This window comes from Lineus longissimus, chromosome 6 (assembly GCF_910592395.1).
Source record: "Lineus longissimus chromosome 6, tnLinLong1.2, whole genome shotgun sequence".
NCBI classification, from domain to species: domain Eukaryota; kingdom Metazoa; phylum Nemertea; class Pilidiophora; order Heteronemertea; family Lineidae; genus Lineus; species Lineus longissimus.
Genome location: NC_088313.1, coordinates 4,919,962 through 4,940,702, shown reverse-complemented (window position 1 = coordinate 4,940,702; position 20,741 = coordinate 4,919,962).

Sequence of the window (20,741 nt, the reverse complement as noted above, 5' to 3'; positions counted from 1 at the left end):
CCATTATAAATGCATATATTTTTTATGAATTGTGAATTTCTTCACTGAAAAAGGAAAATAATGATGAAGTTTCAGTTCAGTAGCTTGAAATTGATGTCTAGGGATCAAATTAACCCATTGCGGTCGATTCACGGGTCAAAAATGACCCCCAAAACTTCAGACCCCCAAGGTCTGAAATTATCACGGTCAACCCAAAACGAAAATGTTATCGGTTGAAGAACTGCCATCGGTCTATTAGACCGCCGGGAACGTCTTTGAAAAAGTTATGAGCCGCCAGATGTCGCCAAATTAACTGGTTAATGCATTAGAATTTTATTACTAGTGTAAACCCTGAAGAAAAAAAACATTGTATGTAGCGTATCTGTATCTGTACTGAAAAAATTCGACACTTAATGAGATCCAAATTTTCTAAAATTCGTAAATCGCAAAAATAAATGGGCACGAAAATCTTCATGTTGACCGTAAGCTTACCAAAAAAAATCTGTGCCACCAAGAAACCAGTGTGTTCTACCACGTTCACACGGACAAGTTAATCATTTTAGAGAAATAGAACCCTTTGGATTTTAAATTAATATTGGTTGGAAATCTCCATTCTTGATTTTATTGGAAAAAAAACTATTGGGTATCAGGTTTGAATAATAACGATCCCGTGGAGAGGAAAATTCGATCTTGAAATCTATTTAAAAGGACGAAGGAGTTCCAGTTTGAACATAAATCATTAATTTGATATGGTGTAAGGAAGAGCCATTCACTTACGGCGATCGTTACACCAAGGGTTGGTTAGAAGCGTTTCATTTAAATAAAACTCCTAAAAGTCAAAATGGAAAAAATTGGAAGTGGAAATCAGCTTCAAGTACTTAGTGTATAAGACATCAAAACATTAAAGTTGAAGAATATTTCATGTACTTACAGTGCGGTTGCAGCCAAAGTTGTGTGTGCATTGCATGTACGTGTTGCATGTAATTCGTACGATTTTATCTATTTAAAGTGCTGACGAAATACTCTTGTGACATAATAGCTGTTTTTAGACATATATTTGCCAACCATTATAGAACCATTGCAGCTGTACTATACATCGACCTGCAGTGCAATGTATACTATGTATACACACGTATACCTTTACCAAGTTAGATTGCATTATGCTGAGAATAGCCTGGTCTCTGAACCCAAGGCACTGGATAGCCAACCAAGGATACAAGCACTGAAACGGCAAATTTGTAAACAAATGGTTGAAGAACAAATAGAAGTCAATTTCATGGTGGAACGCATTCTAACGGTATCTATTGATGGGTTTCCGTGTTTGTGTCATTAAGGCTATTAAGCCTCATTTGCAGGCGTGCTGGGCCAGGTAGATCAATGTACACAGACACGTTTACGTGATACTAAAGTAAACAAAACGCCCATTTGACATTGGAATTGTTTCATACGGTGACTGGTAAAGGACATCTCATGATTTTTTTTTTCAACATCAAAATTTGTTTTTCATGAAATATCTCCATCGATGGACATATTATCTCGGGCGATCGAGATATTTATCTCCGGCCATCGAGTTGTTTATCTCGATCGATCGATTGTGTGTAGTGTGCCCAGATACCTTTGGAATCTGGCAAAAATGTTGTATATATATACTAAGTACCACGTGTATAAAATAAGTTTCCGATAGGCCAACGGTTTATGCCTGTTTCGCCTATTCCTGTTCCGCCTATTCCTGTTTCGCCTATTCCTGTTCCGCCTATTCCTGTTTGGCCTATTCCTGTTTGGCCTATTTCCTTTTTGCCTATTTCCTGTTTGGCCTTTTCCTGTTTCGCCTACTTCCTGTTTCGCCTACTTTCCAGTACCCCTACTATAAATCGACTCTCCCACGGGGAACCTTAGGGATGCATGTCCATTTTATGGGGAAAATGTGAGGGGACAATTGGATGATGTTGACGATGTGATGACAATTTGACTAACCAAATGCCATCAACTTTGTTAACAAACCATGCCATGACCGTTTTGAAAGAGTCACCTTGCAACCGGGGACAGTCCGGGACTTATTAGACCATAGGACCATACTGACACACAGTAAAAACTATAGATTAAGTAGGGTAAAGCAGTCGTTTATTTTATAAAAACAGGAATTCATGAGTAAAAATACATAATATTGTACATTCTCATAATTATTTGATAAAAAATCAGCTGTAAAACCCATGTCATAATATACATGTAGGTACAGCACATATCAAGTCAAACAAGGTTGAAAATACATATCATGATATATGATTTCACGTGCAGCTTATGACGATATGGTCATTCATCAGACCAATTATTGTCGCACCAAAGGGCGTAGTACAATGACAAATAGAACAAAACTTAAGGATTATCATTCGAATTAGTGAATTCTTTAGGACAGTACATATCCACGTACGTGTACTATCAATATGAATCACATATAAATCTTGCTCTTCGACTATAGTAAGGGACGGTTCATATTCCTACGTCTGTGGGGAGGTTAGCAATACATTTGAATAGGCGAAACAGGAATAGGCGAAACAGGAATTAGGCGAAACAGGAAGTAGGCGAATCAGGAATAGGCGAATAAGGAATTAGGCGAAACAGGAATAGGCGGAACAGGAATAGGCGAAACAGGAATACACCAGGCCAACTTGCCTATCTCGTTAAAAAGTAGGCCTATATATCTTCACCAGAAAAATTATTTCCTTTCAGACACAAAAAGTTGCTATCAGATTTTTATGTACTAGACTGTATGAAATACGAAAGTGTCCTTTCCCATATTGGACCTCATCTGCATGTTAACGTACTCCCTGAAGCACATCCAGGGGACATGGCACTCAATGATGGAGCTTTTTCAGGTATAGTTGGAGTTAGCGAGAAGAATAATGTGACATTGGTTACACAGAGCTAAAAAAATTACTTTTCCGTCTGATCTACATGATTGTATGCTTCCTACATCATGAAAAAAAGCTATAGCATGCCAAATCATCAAGTGGATGCATTGTCCATTATGTGATAAGATTTTTCTCATGGTATAAGGGGTATCCACCATTTCCATGGTTTGGATCCCCGACAACCACACTGCTTGAACGGCAAACCAATTAGCGAGAAATGCGCCACCAATTCAGTCAAATCCAGGGATGAACCATCCCTTGTGGAGTTTTTCCCACTGGACCAGTAAGAAGGTGTGAGCAAGTGTGCCTTGGCATACAATAGCTGCCAAGTAAACCAGATCAGATACGATTATCGGAATCCTCTTAACACCTCCTCCATGCAATTGATATATATTCGCGTTCTCTTTGCTGGTGTAAGGTTTCCCAAGATTACCATATACACTCACCGCCCAATGGCCAGTCTGTTATTGGCAGCTCTCACACACCATCACAGAAGGAATATTAGTTGTAGAATAGAGGTATCAAAATTATTATACATTTTGAAATAATCAGTCTAATAGTTCTTAAAATCACGAAGACAGATGATTATCGATACGGTTGTGCTACAACTCGTACATTCATTTTTATAAGCATGAAATACAACACGAAAATCTAACGATCTGATATATTCAAGTTGACGAGCTTTGATTGCCAATTCGTCTCCAAATTTAGGATACTGTCTAAATACATGTATATTTAGAATGAATATCCTTGTCAAACTTTACCGGTCAGAATCACTAATCCATAGGTATTGAAATGCAGGGTCAAATGACATCGTAGGGAGTTGGCCACTCACCAGAGAAAGATGTCTAAGTCTTATGAGAAAATTTGCCCATGGCAAACCAAAAATAATCACTTTGACCACGTTTTTCAGTTCAAAGACGGAAATATAATAAAAAATACATCCTGCGAGGTGCCGTTATTGTTTGTATGTCCTGGATAACCTTTGGAAAATGATGAATCTTCTTTATTAAAACCAAATTAATATTAGTTCAGCAACAAAAATGGAAGAATCTGGGAGGTGCAACGTGCCCAAAATACCGCCGCGAGGATAATCACGCGTACTGCGAAATTCGCCCACATATCGCCAGTCTTACGTGAACTGCATTGGCTGCCCATTGTCAGTCGGGTAAATTTTAAGATACTTCTGCTAGCTTTCAAAGCCATGCGAGGACAGGCCCCCAAGTACCTGTCTGACTTTTTAGAGATCCGTAAGTCACGGCGAGTACTTCGATCAGCAGATACCATCTCGCTAGTGCTCCCGCGCACAAAGACTAGATTTGGCGAGCGTACATTCCAGTGTGCCGCAGCAGCACTCTGGAATGACCTCCCTAGTAATATTCGAAATGCGGACTCCATCACAACTTTTAAGACACTCCTGAAGACCCACCTTTTTCAACAACATTACGAACATTAGAATTGTTTATTGTTGTCAAAGACTATATACTTCTTATAGAGACTCTGTTTTTGTTAAGCGCCTTTGAACGGCCCATTATAGGACTGATAAGGGCGCTATATAAATGTGATACATAGATAGATAGATAGAGGTTATTGAGGAGAGGACTTCAGTGATGTGAGGTGAGAATGCCTTATAAGGCCATGGTTGCCTGATCTCGTAATGGGTTTATTAGTACAAAGTGTATAGGAGATGTTGTGATGTCTAGCCTCAGTCATGACAATAAGATACAGCTACCGGGTGTCGGGGACATGCGCGCAGAACACGTCAAGTGTCACGCCATATAGAAATAAAAGTAATATACTTTATGGTCAGGCTCGATTACTTCATTCATCGTCGTCGTCGTCGTCGTCGTCGTCTTCGTCATCATCATATTCAGCGTAGGCGGAAGAAACCCTGTTGACTTCTTAGCTCACAACGACGTCTCAAATTCCGCACCCACCGCGCATACGCATACAATTTCACGTGGCTGGACATGCTCATATTTTCAATCGGGTTTAGTATTCAAGTGATCAACAAACTTGCCATAGCTTTACAAACTGATTTTCTCAGAATCGCACGTCACCTTTGATGAATACAATCCTTTTGGGATCGTGCACGAAAAAAACATACAAAATTTCACTAAAAATTCATCATCTCCCCGCATATTTTCCAAGGATGGGATCGGTCGGAAGGGCTGTTCTTTGAGCGACTTCAATGTACATGTATTAATGCTCTTGAAGGAATGTTTGATATCTAGACCGGCGCTGGCCCACCCCACTACATCATAGCGGATCGAAGCCTATTTTAATGGGCTAGATATCATCGATCATACCGATAGCATAACCGATAGTATATGTCACGGTCGTTTGGTGCATTGTTGATGTCCTTTCAGCTCGTCCCCTGCAGTGTACTATCAACCGCAATTGCAATATTCGTCAGGTTGGTCTCCATATCTTTATCAATGGGGGTGCTTCATGCTGAGGTCACGCTTAACAGTTTTCCCGAAAGTGCGTGACGTCAGGATGTCCTCTCAATTGCAAATGACACCCATTTCAGAATGCGTTTTGTTGGCGCTTTTAAAGAATGACCAATTGGTGCTATACACCATGCACTGGAAAGACCGTGATATCCTCTTTCTACGCGAACTCATCTCATTTATTTAATGAATACAAGTCAGTAATCAGCGCAGGATTGGCTCCGAGTACCACAAACTAAAAATGTCAAACCAGACCCCAAAATCACTTAAAACTGAGATTTAAAAAAAAATTCTTACAGGTAAATCCAAAAATGCCCGTTTTCAAGTCAAGCTCTCTCGCCAATGCTTGAGAAAAATGCGACAAAAATGTATTTAGGTCTGCTCATTTTCGAAATATTTTAATTTTTGTCCAAAGCAGGAAAAACACACAACAGCTGATCACCCGATCAATACACACTCCAATCCAGTGATGACGTACGCTGCCATCATTACGATAATGTCTTTATTCTTACACCAATCTATTGAACAGTGTCAGTGAATCCGGTTTCAGAAACTTTGCATGGCATGTCCCAACTCGTACAGGTGCTTGTTCAGTGCTAAATATAATAGGCAGCAGGAAATCCAACATTTTTTAGGAACTACGGTTAGGGTTAAACTCTTTAAAGGTACCTAGCAAGCTGGTCGGCTTGAGTAAATATTTGTTAACAATCGCTCTTGCTGTTCAAATGGAGGCCTGTGGTATCCCCTGTGAACAATCTGTGGGCTTGTCGCCCTGCCTATACTTACATAACCAAACATCTGCACCTTACACATGGAAATTGCACATTGCTATCAATAACAACCTCCCTTCTGCCAATGACTTCCTCTCCCAGATTCACCGAGATTTCAGGGAGAGAGCTTCGTTATAAACATGACTCATGTTTATGGCAGAGGTGTCTCCCAGAAATCTTGGCGAATTCTCGGACGAGAGGAAATCCGATAATACTGCTATAGGTTTCGGCCTATCCTAAAATGCGTAACGTTTAGAGATATGTGGCCTACGCCTCCGGTAAAAATTTACGCCCTCTCCCTCCTGTGAAGAGGAACAGGTTTCCCACGGAGGCACAACAATCGGATAATGTAGAAGCTTTTAAAGCTTTTCGACAACGAGCGGTTTTTCGCCCGTTTGTGGTGATCATCAACAGTGCATGCGACAAGAATTTGTGATCACTTCGACCTGCGATGCGAACCAGAATCTTTCAATAAATATTTCATTGAAGTGATTACCGGTTTTACCCGCGGAAGATAGATCTCTCTCCCCCCAACATGCATGTACCAGCGATCCAAATTGGTGTCGCTCTTACAAAAATCACTCGTTTTCGGGGTGCTGCTGCGACCTGAGACACAATAAAATGAAGACTGTGTTTGGATTGCGGCCGGCGATTTGCTGAATTTCAATCACTCATCATGTTACGATGACTCTGTCGCTGGTCGCAACGACTAAAACCACTTGCTGGTGCGGCAATTTAGATTATACATAGCTCTTTTCATGTAGGCTGCATGGTGTTATTTCACATTACAACACGTTGCATCATCTCGGTTTCGTGTTTCGCAGCGCCTTTCGTGTGTTTTTCAATAACATGTCGTTACAAGATATTGGCATTTTGAAATAATATAACTGTTTCAAAGGAGTTCTAAGTTTTGATCGCAAAACATGGTATCAGTATCAGAAGTTTGGTTGATTGATACTATTATGTTGTTAGGTGCAAGTCGCGATGTATCATGAAGATGTAAAAACCCCATCCTCGGCAATGCCTTAGGCTAGATGTGAAACCGTCAGAAGTGTACTTGTTCAAAATCTCCTCAATTTTCTAAAGTCCATTGGATCCGCAGGCACTTGGTATTTGATATTTCTTCGATGCTTGGTCTTATAAGGCCATGTCCGATGACAGGCACATTAAGTCTAATTTACGCCTTTGCCCTCACACAATGGTTGCCAACGCCGTTTCCTGTCCGATATAATCCTTTTGTACTTTTGATACGTTTTACTGTCAACAAACCACCAGAAATGTCTTTCTGTGAAATCATATTCTTCATTGTCCTCAAACCATTAATCAATATTTTAAGCCTGGCAGTAGAAAGCAGTATTTGTGTCGGACGGAACGATAGTTTCTGTGAAAATTACCAACTAAAATTGTGTTAATCATATTTCTCACAATATATAGCATTCACTATCTTCCTCAGATAAATAGATATGATGTTAAGAATGTTTACTATATAGTGCCTTTTCATCATTTTTGTAAAATAAAAGGTTCTTGCGCTGGCTAAATGTTGGTGATGACCACTTTTGAAATACGCCCGATTACCGTGCAAGTTTAGGTCGGGGAGTGCGATTGACCTGACACCGTCGACCAGACGCCTGTGCTCGCGTTCATCTTAGTATAAATTCCGCCACAGCCCTCCATCGGGGGTGATCAGCACTGGCGTAATTTGGTGATGCTGGCAGGTCGATTCTTTGGCACACCTAGTAGGCCATGTCGTAAAGAGAACACGACGAGCAACGCCTGTAAGGCGTTTGATTATTGGAAATGCATGGTTCTTATTTGGACAAAGTGTATTAATAGGGAGTTTCCGCATCGCTCACGATTACGATTACGATTACGATTTCAAAGTCGTAATCGTAATACTCTCAAACCGGCATGAACCAGAAATTTTGTTTCCGCATTCACACCAACGACTTGGTGTACTATAGTATAGGCCCTATACTCTGCTCTCATGCTCTGGGTGAACTTTTCTCGGCGCTAAAACATGATCAAAATCGCCGTTGATCACATTAAATGCAGTTCCTATGTTTGACAGATATGTTCTAAAGTATTCTTCAATGAATATTTCACCTTGAATTTGATATGTAGCGTGGAAAATAGGCTTTTCGCTAATCCATGTAATCGTTTTTCTACTTCCGAAGATCAGCCGGAATCCTCGTAAGAACGAGACGAAAGTACCATCGACGATTTCGCTGGGGACGACGTAGCACCAAAAATCGATGACGTCAAACACAAATCGTAATCGTAATCGTAATCGTAAGCGATGCGGAAACTCGCTAATACCTGACACTCACGAAAGGGGCTGGAGAATGTTCGCCGAGTTGGCCTGGTGTTATTTGCACCAATCTATTACGAGCAATGTATCGTAGTAGTGCATGTATACCTTATATAAGTAAATTTCCACTTAATTTGCCCCCAATCTAAAAAAGTTTTGAAAGGTTTTTCGCAGAGGATTCCCTGAATGGGAATTCCGCAATAATGTTACGAGAATCTCAACACACATAATATTTTAATCCAATATGTAGTTCATTTCTAACTAGGAGAATATGATAATAAGCTTTCAAATTTAAGACACTGTCAATGTGCACCTTTTCCTCCCATCTATAGTGTCTTTCCAATGATACATCAGACAATGTCCGCCTTGACAATTACTGCTGATGAAGAAACTTAGGAAACGCGGTATATTAAGTAATTCAGTCAATAAAACATGATACAACTGATATACATCGGTCTTACGCTGGTAGTGATGTTATACAGAGAAACAATGACCAAAATTACTGTGATGCCATGAAATCAATCGATTTGCACTGCTCAATGTGTACTTCTTAATTGTCGCCTAAAACCTGTTGCTGTTAACTTAATAAGCATTTACACACAGATATGACAGGGGACTCCTTCCTTCCTCGCAATGCCGCAGGGCCGGTGGAAGAGAGGCCAACGGGTTCACCCAACCGGCTCATATCAAAGGTTGCAAGCATTTCGAGGTGGCTCGACGCGCTGGCTGAGGGCTACCTACAGCATGCACCGATAGCGGAGTATGGAAAAGGATTCTCCGAGACAGAAGAAAACAAATAAAAAGGATTGTCTTTGTGCGACCTTAGATGTCAGCTAGCAGACCAGTTCTGTCTTTGTCTGACCTAATGCTCACAGATATAGAGTGTCAAGAATATACCGTTACTGGCCGTCCTGGTGCCCCATTCTCAAACAAGACATAATGTTCAAGCATAATATTCTCTCTGCCATATTGGCCACCATGTTTATTTCACACATAGTAATTGGACCGAAAGATAGCCACAGATATAGTCATGTACCTGTCTCAGGGCAAGTAACATCGTTTGAAGCATATACATGTAGTTTCGACCAAAATGTTCTTGCACTATTCGATCTCAAACTTTCGCGTGACTATAGAGGCGCCAAAGGACTATTGATATGAAGGCCAATGCAATCGGGGATGGAGCGACATCATCAAATAGGTCTCGGTCATGCAAGGGGAGGATGCCGATGTCCCTGCTAAACCTTGCTTCTATTTAAAAGGTGTTCAATTAGTTGAGTACAGGCGAAATACACAACATATGGTACGTGTTAAAGACCATTACTCATAGTGTATATATATATATCAGTATCGATTCATATTTGCAAGCTCAGTATTGAAACTATTAGTGGAGTACCCCAGGGATCAATTCTTGGACCCATTCGATGACCATCAATCATTTTAACGTAATGGCTATTTTATTATGACTAGTTCGTGATGCATGACATGATGATAAATATGATGGGAGAGGTCGAGCTGAATCTTAAAAAGGTTATTCTCAGTCCGCGGTGTGGTTGATAGCCAATTCGGATAATAATGACTGCCAATGGAATCCGTGGCAGATCCCCGTACATTACAACACAAATAGGTTGCACACACGTTTCGGGGTCCAGGTTACATCTTGCATGTACATGTACCAAAATTATGGCTTCCTGAGAATCAGGTTTTTCACTTTTACGTCATAATATACTGTATATGAAACAAATTAAATATTGAGAGCGGAGTGTACTGTAAACCACTAAGATTTGAGGATAAAATTTTGGTTAAACAAACATGTCGTCCTTTCGTGTTACAGAGTTGTTTATAAGCCACGCTTGATTACATGTATAGGTGCAATGACGCATTACATGTACGTGAAACTGAAGAGCAAGGTGGTATCAACTGTGTTTGCTGATCGTGCCTATTGCATGTATATTGTTTAAACAAAAATAAGTTAACATCCGATCTGGTATCGTCTGCACAACATGCAGCAACTAAACGTACTCCTACGTTTAGCACATTGAATGATGTAACTTTAAGTTGTAACTACTATAATGATATACAATACACGTATGCTTCAATGGCTTGTGTTTGGGGGAAAACTTCCCTCAAGCGCATGTGTTTTGGAATAAATAGCAAAAAAGGACCAAAAGACCAAACCTGATAACATTGTGTGCATCCATTTTCCGATGGAAGCATTAGTAAAATCAGTAAGGAATGGTATCGTTGTTAAAGCATAGATTAATTTAGTAAAAAAACAATCTTGATGTAATGAAAACTTACTGAAGGCATCTTCATGTGATATGTCCAAATTACGGTTATAACCATCCAAATCTATCATGTCTAATCCGAAATGAATCAGATTCACGTCCATCTTAAAAAGGTTTTATTGATAGAAAAACCTTTTAGATAGATTACGTACGAGACAAATGAACGCAGTTTTACGCTAAGTTGTTTCTTTTTCAGATTAATACGTATTGGGCTCTCCTTTCGTGCTGCTGCACTCAGTTTCCCTCACAGTGAACAAGCAGGGCTATTTGTTGATTTGATACAGTGTCTTAAGTGAGATTGATATTTGCGTTGAAAGCAACTTTGACAAGTTGTAGAATCGATGACAATCATGAGGCACTGAAATTACGGAGAAGATTACTATAGGGAACTGTGGAGGATGATCGGGGCAAAAAGAGCATTGGCCACTACGGTTTAACAGTGGTATAGATTTAAGTGTATTATTTTTTTATTCGTGTACCCGTACCAGCTATCACCTGTGGTGTGCGTCAAAGAAGCGATAGTCCAATTATTCCAATTTTACCACCTTCATTAGCGTGTGGTACCAAAAACTCTTTATGGGACTAGAATCAGCTAAATGCGCAGCAATAATGAAAAATAGACCTACATGTACGTATAGGCATATATTTAACTGGTTGCCGATTACTTTATTGTGACGAATTTTCGCTGATGCTTTGCCTAAAGACTGTAACTCCGTTTGCATCCGATGGGCTCAGGAATATAACCTTGTGACACCACTAATTGTTTTTACTGGTGTTCAGCAACTGCATCGTGCGTGCTAAAGTAAAAGTAAGGAAAAGAAGCAGTGGAAGATACACGTGATGTATTCTTGGGCTATACAGACCTGTTAAAAAGAGAAGAAGTTACAAGATGGGGATAGGAACTCCTCCATGTAAACCTGAGGTTACTCCGGGCCATCTTGCCAAAACAAAATCAAGGAATGCGAACATTATGACCCTTCGAATGTACCACACGAACATTCTTTTGAGGCTTTCATTCTTTTTGGTGATATTCCATGCAAATTGCTATATGTAGGCCTAGGCCAATATGCGCCAGAAGAATGCCCCCGTTTCGGAAGTACAGGTACAGTTCTGCTTCTTAATGTTTTTCTAACCCGCCAGTCCTCGTGCCTGAGAGCTTTTTCAACGCGATAGTTACAAATAAAAAAGTACTTTACTTTGGATAAAGTCATCGCACAATTGGAATGCCAATCCCAGTAGGATAGGCCTTTTCAGTTCTCATCTAATCAGCACGAAAGCTTAACACAAAAACCGGCAAGCTTAAGGGGTGATATACTGTATATAGGCATTTCCTAAGAGGGTTAACCACCTCGTTGCCTAGCCATTGTCACCCACGTGGATGACATCTTTTAAATACCTCTACTGACGAAAAGGCGGCGATGATAATGTTTTACATGTACGTAAAGAAACTTAACATATAGGCAGGAACAAGAGGGGGGTATTAAGATTAAGTCACAAGAAGTTGCAGATAGCTAGGTATAGCTACTATCTCACAGTACAGTCGGCAGTGTGCTCATGCTTTGTTAAAGAATATTTTTATCGAATCAGATTGAGTTCCGTAACTGTGCAAGTCTCTGCCTCAAGGAGAAGATCACTTGGCTTCCCAAAGAATCTCGAAGACTCAGTCTACCGAGGGAGCAGATGTTTACTGGGATGAGGATACGACAGAATTGTTTGTGAAAGAAATGTCACAGAGATATTCTTTTTGTGTCAGCGAGATGTATTGTTTGAATTTGAATATGTTCGATTAGAATTGTCTCGTATCCATGGACGACACCCCAAAGCAAACTTCTCCCTACATTCTGGTTATGACTTTGTCTACAAATGACCAATATTTGGGACAAATGTACTTTATTTATGCCCCACGGAATCTCTTTCCCCGCAACACAGCAATGACAGCAGTAATTTAATGGCTTTCAATTGCAACACTGATTATTAAACCTGGTAAACCGCACGCCTCCCTGCGAAATCTCGTAATATTTGCGTGGTCGGTCGCTCCGGTAGCTACGATCCAACAGTGCTTCAGGAATTGGCGGAGGCGCAATGACTTGGAACGAGGAGGCTGACTGGTTATTGTGCTCAGCTAGAAAGGGACAGGAAGCAGTTATTGCAGCCCTTGCACTTTTCAGGAAGATTTAAATATATGGGTATAAAGACTCTCTAACTGTTAGTATCCACTAGAGCCCGATGGAACAATAATTCCATTAGAATATCTGTAACACTGACTTTATTATTAAACAGTAAACGTAAGCCATCCAAAATTAATTGTATTAGAAGTGTTCAATGTTAAGTTCATGATACCGCAAATTAGGTTCGTCGTGCGAAATGGCAGCGTGAAAATAGCCAATTTCTGCAGACTATTACAGGGTAAACATTTCATTTGGTCTAATATACCTGGATTTCCCAAAGGCGCGATTTGCAGTGATGGCAAGCAAGGTTAGAAGATTGTAAACCTGCTCGAGTGTCCAATGTAATTGTGACAGGTTGCAGATAATATCTCCGAACGCAGAAATTAAAGAAGAAGCAGGAAGCTGTAATGAATTCCCTGGCCTCGCTGTACAATTCTTATGCTGGTAAGAAGAATATATTATTCAATCGTAGTACAACTCAACTTAGGCATAGAGAACTAACTTTGAGATAGCTTTGAATAGCATTCCGCGGAGATGACGTCACTGCAGCTGCTGCCCTCTATTTCCCCATCGCTGAATTACAGGCAATGTCGGACAAACATGCGGTTCCGTAATGGATTCAGGCTTTCTAACTAGAGCAGTTAGATTCAATCTGGCACATGTCCGAGTGTTGGAAATACTACATAATTGTTCTGAATATTTCTCTCTCTGACTCTATGGTATCATTCATGCTAAAAACAATGCAGGGTCAAAGATAATTGACTTTGAAATAAGCTCAAATGCGTAGAAATAAGTGTCGATGTCCGACTGTCACGTGACTAAAACGTCATCAATATCTTATGCAAATGACCTTGTGAGCTATAAATAGTAACTCCGCGGGATGCTATTAACGGGAGTGGATCCAAGGCTTGAGGGCCAAGATACATTTGACATGCCTTGCTAAATATCACAACAAGCGAAATTTAGTACTTTATTCATGTCTCTGTATTCACCAAAATCCTCTTTGATAATGAGAACCACTTTGAAGAATATCGCTATTGTTGAAAACCCTTTTGAATGTCACTCGACCATTAGTGTCCTGCCGTTATCCTGTAGAGGTATTGGCACAGGCACGTGGAAATAAGATCTCAATAGCCCCCGAACACACCGACTGGCAACACACGTAAAATAATGGAAGGTATACTGCAGTGGACATTTGGCGATCTCGGTCATCACATTTGCAACAAGATTGCAAAGTAATCGCAAATTATTTATCAAAACTCCAACCGTTGTGAGAATATAAGAGTAGTGAGAAGACTAGTATTATATTTCATCATGGCACGCAGCAGTGATCTTTAATATCTACCTGTTCGCCGAAAATCGGAAAAGTTCCAGAAATTTTAAAATATGGCGTTGATCTGACTGTCAGTATATGCTGTAGCGTGTACATTAAATTGCTCAATACGCATGTTTGTACAATGAAGGACACTGGTCAAGAAAAAGTTGCTTTAGTTACATGTAAAGTAAGCATAGACAGGTGGTAAATAAGTGAAGATTCGAAAGTACACGACAAACAGTTTTACATGCGCGTGTACCTCAAATTGCTTTGACTGAGTAGGCCTATAGCATGATCCCTTGTTGTCCTTGCTAGGATGTCCGTCGCGTGCCAAATCTTCGGACGGGTATTGCATGTATGATATACACTAATATATGTCTAACCCTAACCCTAACCCTAACCCTAACCCTAACCCTAACCCCTAACCCATCAATCTGATTGGCTCCGACGATTTGGCACTGGACACTAGTGTTAGAACCTGAGTGCCTATACCAGTGCAAGTACATGTATAAAAAGATCTAACATAGGTGGGCAGTAGGCCTAGCCTTTTTTTATATATGCAGGGTGGTCCAGAAAAAACGCAACCGGATACTTCCACTACCAGGGGGTTGATACCAGTGGATAGGGAATCTTTCAAGAAGAAGAATGATACCAAGATCGACCGATTCCGTTTGGTAGTTTTTGTTGTAGAGACGTTTTTGTGAAGCAAGGTTGGAGTCCCTAAGCCGGGTTCAATGCAGAAAAACACAACGCTTCTGTTGTAGGTTACAAACATCTCTGTGGTGTGCTGACGCCTGGCCACACTAGCACGACCTCTACTCAGTTGTAAATGGTCACTAGAAGCCTTGTCGACATTATCTCATATCAGTATTATTACCTAACATTTCATCCACATACTTACTAAGTTCAAATTACTGGCACAGTTCGACTTTTCCTAAACGCGAATGAAGCCTGTCTGTGCTTCACAAAATACGCTCTACACCAAAAACTATACTGAACCGAATCGGTCGATCTTTTTATCATTCCTCTCCTGGAAAGATTCCCCATCCAATGATATAAATTGTTTTAACCCCTGGTAGTGGAAGTATCCGGTTGCTTTTTTTCTGCACCACCCTGTATACAGTGTACGCCATAAACCTCTGGCAAACTCCAATAGGGTTACGACGCCGGTAATGATGATGATGATGATGATGATGATGATGATGATGATGATATATAACTCCAAAAAGAGTAAATATATCTTTGTATTAACAGGGGAAGATAATCCAAATCATAATGTAGTATTCTGGTCGTTGTCTGATATCACCAAGACTACACGATACCTTTCCTGTTGCTGATGATGATGAGATGACTAGTACAAGACGGTCTTGCCATCACAGGACCGTAGCTTTAGAGGTTATTTGAGGGGCATCACCTAAAGGCTAGCCTCGGGCCTGCACGCATTGGACTATTTTTGCACCGTGTCTTCGCGTAAATTTATGACAGTCATAACAGCTAGTACGGATTCGACCTTGGATGCAATGCTGTCTGCATCGCCGGAAATCATCGAAAGCTAATAGGAAAATCGATTATTCCATGAGAAACAGATCATTGATTCTATAAATTCTTAGAATTCAATATTTCATCTTGAAACTAACTTCATGAAATGGAAAACCAACCCCAGAAACCGAACCTTGTTAGTACGTGTATGTTCATATCATGAAACTAAATTGGCTTTTCATGGCATGTATACAGGGTGCGCCATGGTTATACTATAGTAGAACGAGTTCTGATTTGATAACTAAATGCATGCAATTTATGCATGATCTTAGGTAAAGTTGAGGGTTAGGAATAGGGTTACGTTTAGATCTAATTTACCTATCCTTATGTCTAGTTTACATGTATCATTGTCTAATTTACCATTGTCTAAAATGACCATTGTCAACATTACCATTTTCTAATCTACCATGGTCTAAAATGACTATTGTTTATACCATTGTCTAATTTACTTTGTCTAAAATACCGTTGTCTAATTTACCCTGATTCATATGCTGTACATGTACAATACTTCGTATTGAAGTTTTCCAACATCAAAACATGCAAAAGGGAAAGCCAAGGCCGAAGCCAGGTGGTATAGGCTTCATGACAGACAAAGCAAAGGACTTGATTTGGAGAATACTCGACCAGAGTCTTGAAAGACTAGACTACCGCAGACATAATCGATTAGAAATTAGCGTGCAGTGGCAAATCTTTAAAGACCAATATACGGCCATCATAATTATTAAAGGTAATGTATACAACTTGTGCGTGAGATTAAGGACTGTCTAGTCGCCATAATGCACTGCCACATGTACTGTCACGCTAAAGCTGTCCTCTTCTCATTATTTTCGTCAGTGCAGCAAGGCGGTTTGACTTTCATGTACAGTACATGTAGCTTGCGAATTTCAGGTGGTTAGACTCTGTTCTGGTGAAGTGTTTACTGCGGTTTAATCACTAATCCTGTTTGGAGCAGTAGACTCGTTCCTACTGTATGGAAGCCATATTTGCATTAAAAACCAAAAAAGCCGGCATATCCAATACCGTAATGCATTCCGACATCGAAGTTGGTTATCTTCAGGAAGAGGAAAAACGTGTTAAATGTACATTTTATTTTCAATTAGGTAATTTGCGGTTTCCATGCCTTCATGTATAGGTTCATGGTTTAGGTTTTGTTATTGTTGAATATAAGTATATTAAAAAGACTCCGCATGATATCATGCATTGCTTTCGCAACTGAAAAATTATACAGAAACATAATATCTTCCACGACTGGGTATGACATACATGTAGGCTTATACACGTACATGTAATGCATTTCTTCTGTTTCAGTTCGACATCGTGAACTATATGCTAAAAGAATTCGATCGGAATGGTCGTAACGTATACCACATACGTGTAGATGTTAACCAAAAATATATATAACCTCGCCATATATTTTTTGGTATAACTGATTAATCAGTTCCCTTTTCAATAGCAAAGGTACCAAACATTTATCAAGTTTATTAGTGGCGTTCGCGTTTAATGATGACGTGAGTTATCTTGTAAGGGGTAGGCTGTTGAAGGGTCAGTGTCCATCTACGATGAAACTGTGTTTAGTGCATGAATGATTCTTGATAATTTTATGTACCGACAGTTATATTTCATTAGGCCAGAATTTGAGATGAATCACCGTTCAAAGACTATGCTTCTTCTATTTTTTTAGTTGTTTTTTTTCTTTCACGTTTCCACATATCGTGTGTTCTCGAGCCAGGAGTTAAACTGCATGCATGGGCTCACGCGCTGTGTAACACCTCGGAGCCTGCCCATGCAGTCATGGAAAAAGGTTCAGGCCTCCGTGTCATACTACCAATCGGTGGGTTCAGGTCGGCAATCCTTAAGGATTTTTAGGACCGTGTCTTCCGACCCGAGTAAATTTGGTCCGTTTTCAAGGGCAGAACTCGACCTATAGTCTGAATCAAGGTGGATTAGTATGGCTAATCCGGTTGCAGTTCTGAAGAAGTTATCCCGAGCGCTGACGTGAGCCTAAAGTGGACTGAAAATACCAAAAGAAATCTAACCATTTTTAAGGTCAATGCATGCTCTGTGTGGGATTTGTTTGGGAAATTGTCGGACGGTAACTTTTCATTAAAAAGAAATAACACGCGTTTATGGTTTGAAGAATTTTCTTTGGGCCTATTACGCACCAATTCTGTTATATGTACATGTAATCATATCTCCATGATACAAAGAAATCCATATGGGATCTAGGCAGATGAACCGCTGTCCATGTACATGTACAGTGCCCCTAGTGATTAACTTAATGATGGGAATGCCCCCGAGAAATGCCCGAAACAAAACGGATTTATGATGAATTAGCTGATGGTCAATGTAGCTTTTGAGTGGGTGATGAAGTCATCTGATCCCCTTCTCACTTGACGTCATCTTCGCCTGTACTCGGCGATACTCGTTAAAGTTCGGAAAGCCGAGATATTCAAAAAAGCGCATTTTTATTGGTTAGTTGGCATCACGTGAATAGCAAGAATTCAAAAAGACTTTATGAATTCTTGATAATAGTCATGGTTAATTGAGAAAATGATCGACCACTACAAAACAGTTACCCTTTCTTTCATTTGAACCTATAACCATAATCACATGATGCAACTCCAACAATCAAATTCGAGATACATGTATTTTGTTTGTTTTTTGTTTATGAAATTAGCCAGAAATCGGGAAGAATCTGATTTAGAATACATGTACTGTAATTATGCTGGCACGTCTAGACAATTATTTATCAAAAGATGACACTTTAACAAAAAGAAAATGAAAAAAACTGAATATATACATATCGAGTCACCCCCTTTCAATGACACAGAGTGCACTTGAACATGTGGTTTAAATGCATTAGTGTTATATTACTAGTATCACCAGTGTCAATAAAAGCCAAACAACACCCATGACAAGCCAAAAATGTATTGAGCCCGGCGCTGTGCAAATCAAATCAGAAAAAGCCCAACCTAAATTAATCTCTATTGACACGTCTTGCTATAGTAGGCCCCAACAAAAAGAACCTGAAAGGCTTGCACCCAAGAAGCTCTTGTGGTATGCAATAATATTTGCAATACAGTGTGTTTCAAAAAAAAGGAAACCGAGATTAACTTGTTAATTTCTTGGACATGGCTAAATATTTTCGAAATCGGCAATCACCATTTATTACCTAATAATGTCCTCTTTCTTTTGACGCCAATAAATCCAATTTACTGTCACAGATGACAGAGCACGAAGCAGTTAAATCAACCATGTCAGAACTGGTCTTGCACCAGATTTACCGTAACGTAACTCCGACAAAGAAGAAAGACCAGTGTGCCCTTAGCAAAGATTTTATTCATTGATTTAACATCTGGGTTCTTCTTCCTGTCTCAACCTAACTCCAGTGTCCTTCGACATGCCCCTCATTCCTTTCAACACAAACTTCAGCTCTGGTTCTCATTGCTCTCAATGCATTCCTGATTAAGTCTCTCTGTCTTCTTAAGGTCTCAACTGCAGCGACGATTCTGGCACGTAGGTCATTGATATCTTGTGGATGCGACTTGTAAACTTGGTTCTTAAGATGTCCCCATAAAAAAAATCCACAGGGGGTGAGGTCAGGGGACCTTGGCGGCCATTTAATCTCGTGGTTGATTGTACCAAATGCATCTGCTACTTGCTGGAGGCTTCCAGTCCTCAACCACACTGTTATGACAAACACACGCTGCTCAGTTGCTAGCTGCATTTTGCTGGTCGGAGAAAATGAGCAACCTTTCCAACTTTTAAGCAGTGTGCAATGAAAAAAGATGCAGAGGATTGCATAATTTGGAGGCTCAAAAAAGCCCTGCACTAGGCAGACACGGTTCATTACCAAAACATCTACATGTATCTGGTGCAAGACCAGTTCAGACATGGCTAATTGAACTGTTTCGTGCTCAGTCATCGGTGACAGTAAATTGGATTTCTTGGTGAAATAAGAAAGAGGACATCACTAGGTAATAAATAGTGGTTGCCAATTTCCAAAGTATTTAGCCATGTCCAAGAAATTAACAATTTAATCTCGGTTTCCTTTTTTTGAAACACACTGTATATACAAATATGAGTATATTTTGTTGTACGTGTGTGTACACGACGAATATTTGACGTGGGTCTATAAGTGCATTCCAATAAAACCTAACAAATGCTTAACGTGTAGCAACCATTATCAAATTTTGTTAAATGTAATCAAACTTGCAGTGCATGTAGAAATCATTATAAACCTTGACGTGGGTCTAAAGTGCATTCCAATAAAACCAAACAAATTCTTAATAGTCGTGTCAATATGTGAAAAAATACCCCCTTACCCCAAAGAAATTGAAACAAAAGTGTTCTCAACGGTTTTTGGTCCTATCAATGGTGGAGAATAACATATAAAAAGTCTACCAAAGTCCGACCCCCCGAAATCGTTTTTTTTTCAAGATGGCGTCCAAGATGGCTGCCATTAACAAAAAATGGACATATCTCCCTTATTATCAATTGTACAGCCAATGTTTTGGTGTCTATACCCATGTTTTTGGGGTCATAGAAACCAATGGTGCCATCAAATTTACTGTCATGTGACTGGGTCAACTAGAAATCCAAAATGGCCGCCGCGACAATGAAAAAAGGCATATCTTGGTTATTAATCACTCCAGAGCCATGGTTTTGGTGTCTACACCCAGGTTTTAGGGTTTAAGGAATGCAATGAAGCTATCAAAATCATAGCCAGATGGCTGATTAACCAAAAAAGTCAGTCAAGAAGGTGGCCCTAGTGGACACAGGCATATCAATACGGTTGCCATAGAATGTCCCGCATAACATTGGATGGAAAGGGAACTTTCCATGGTATGGGTATGGTGGCTGCCTTGACGCCCGGGCAGAAAGTTAGTAGTTATAACGTAAAGCAACCATTATCAAATTTTGTTAAAAGTAAACAAACTCGAAGTACATGTAGAAATCACTAACCTTGACCAAGACATTTTCATTAAACATTCGTTTTAAAAGCAAATAGGCCT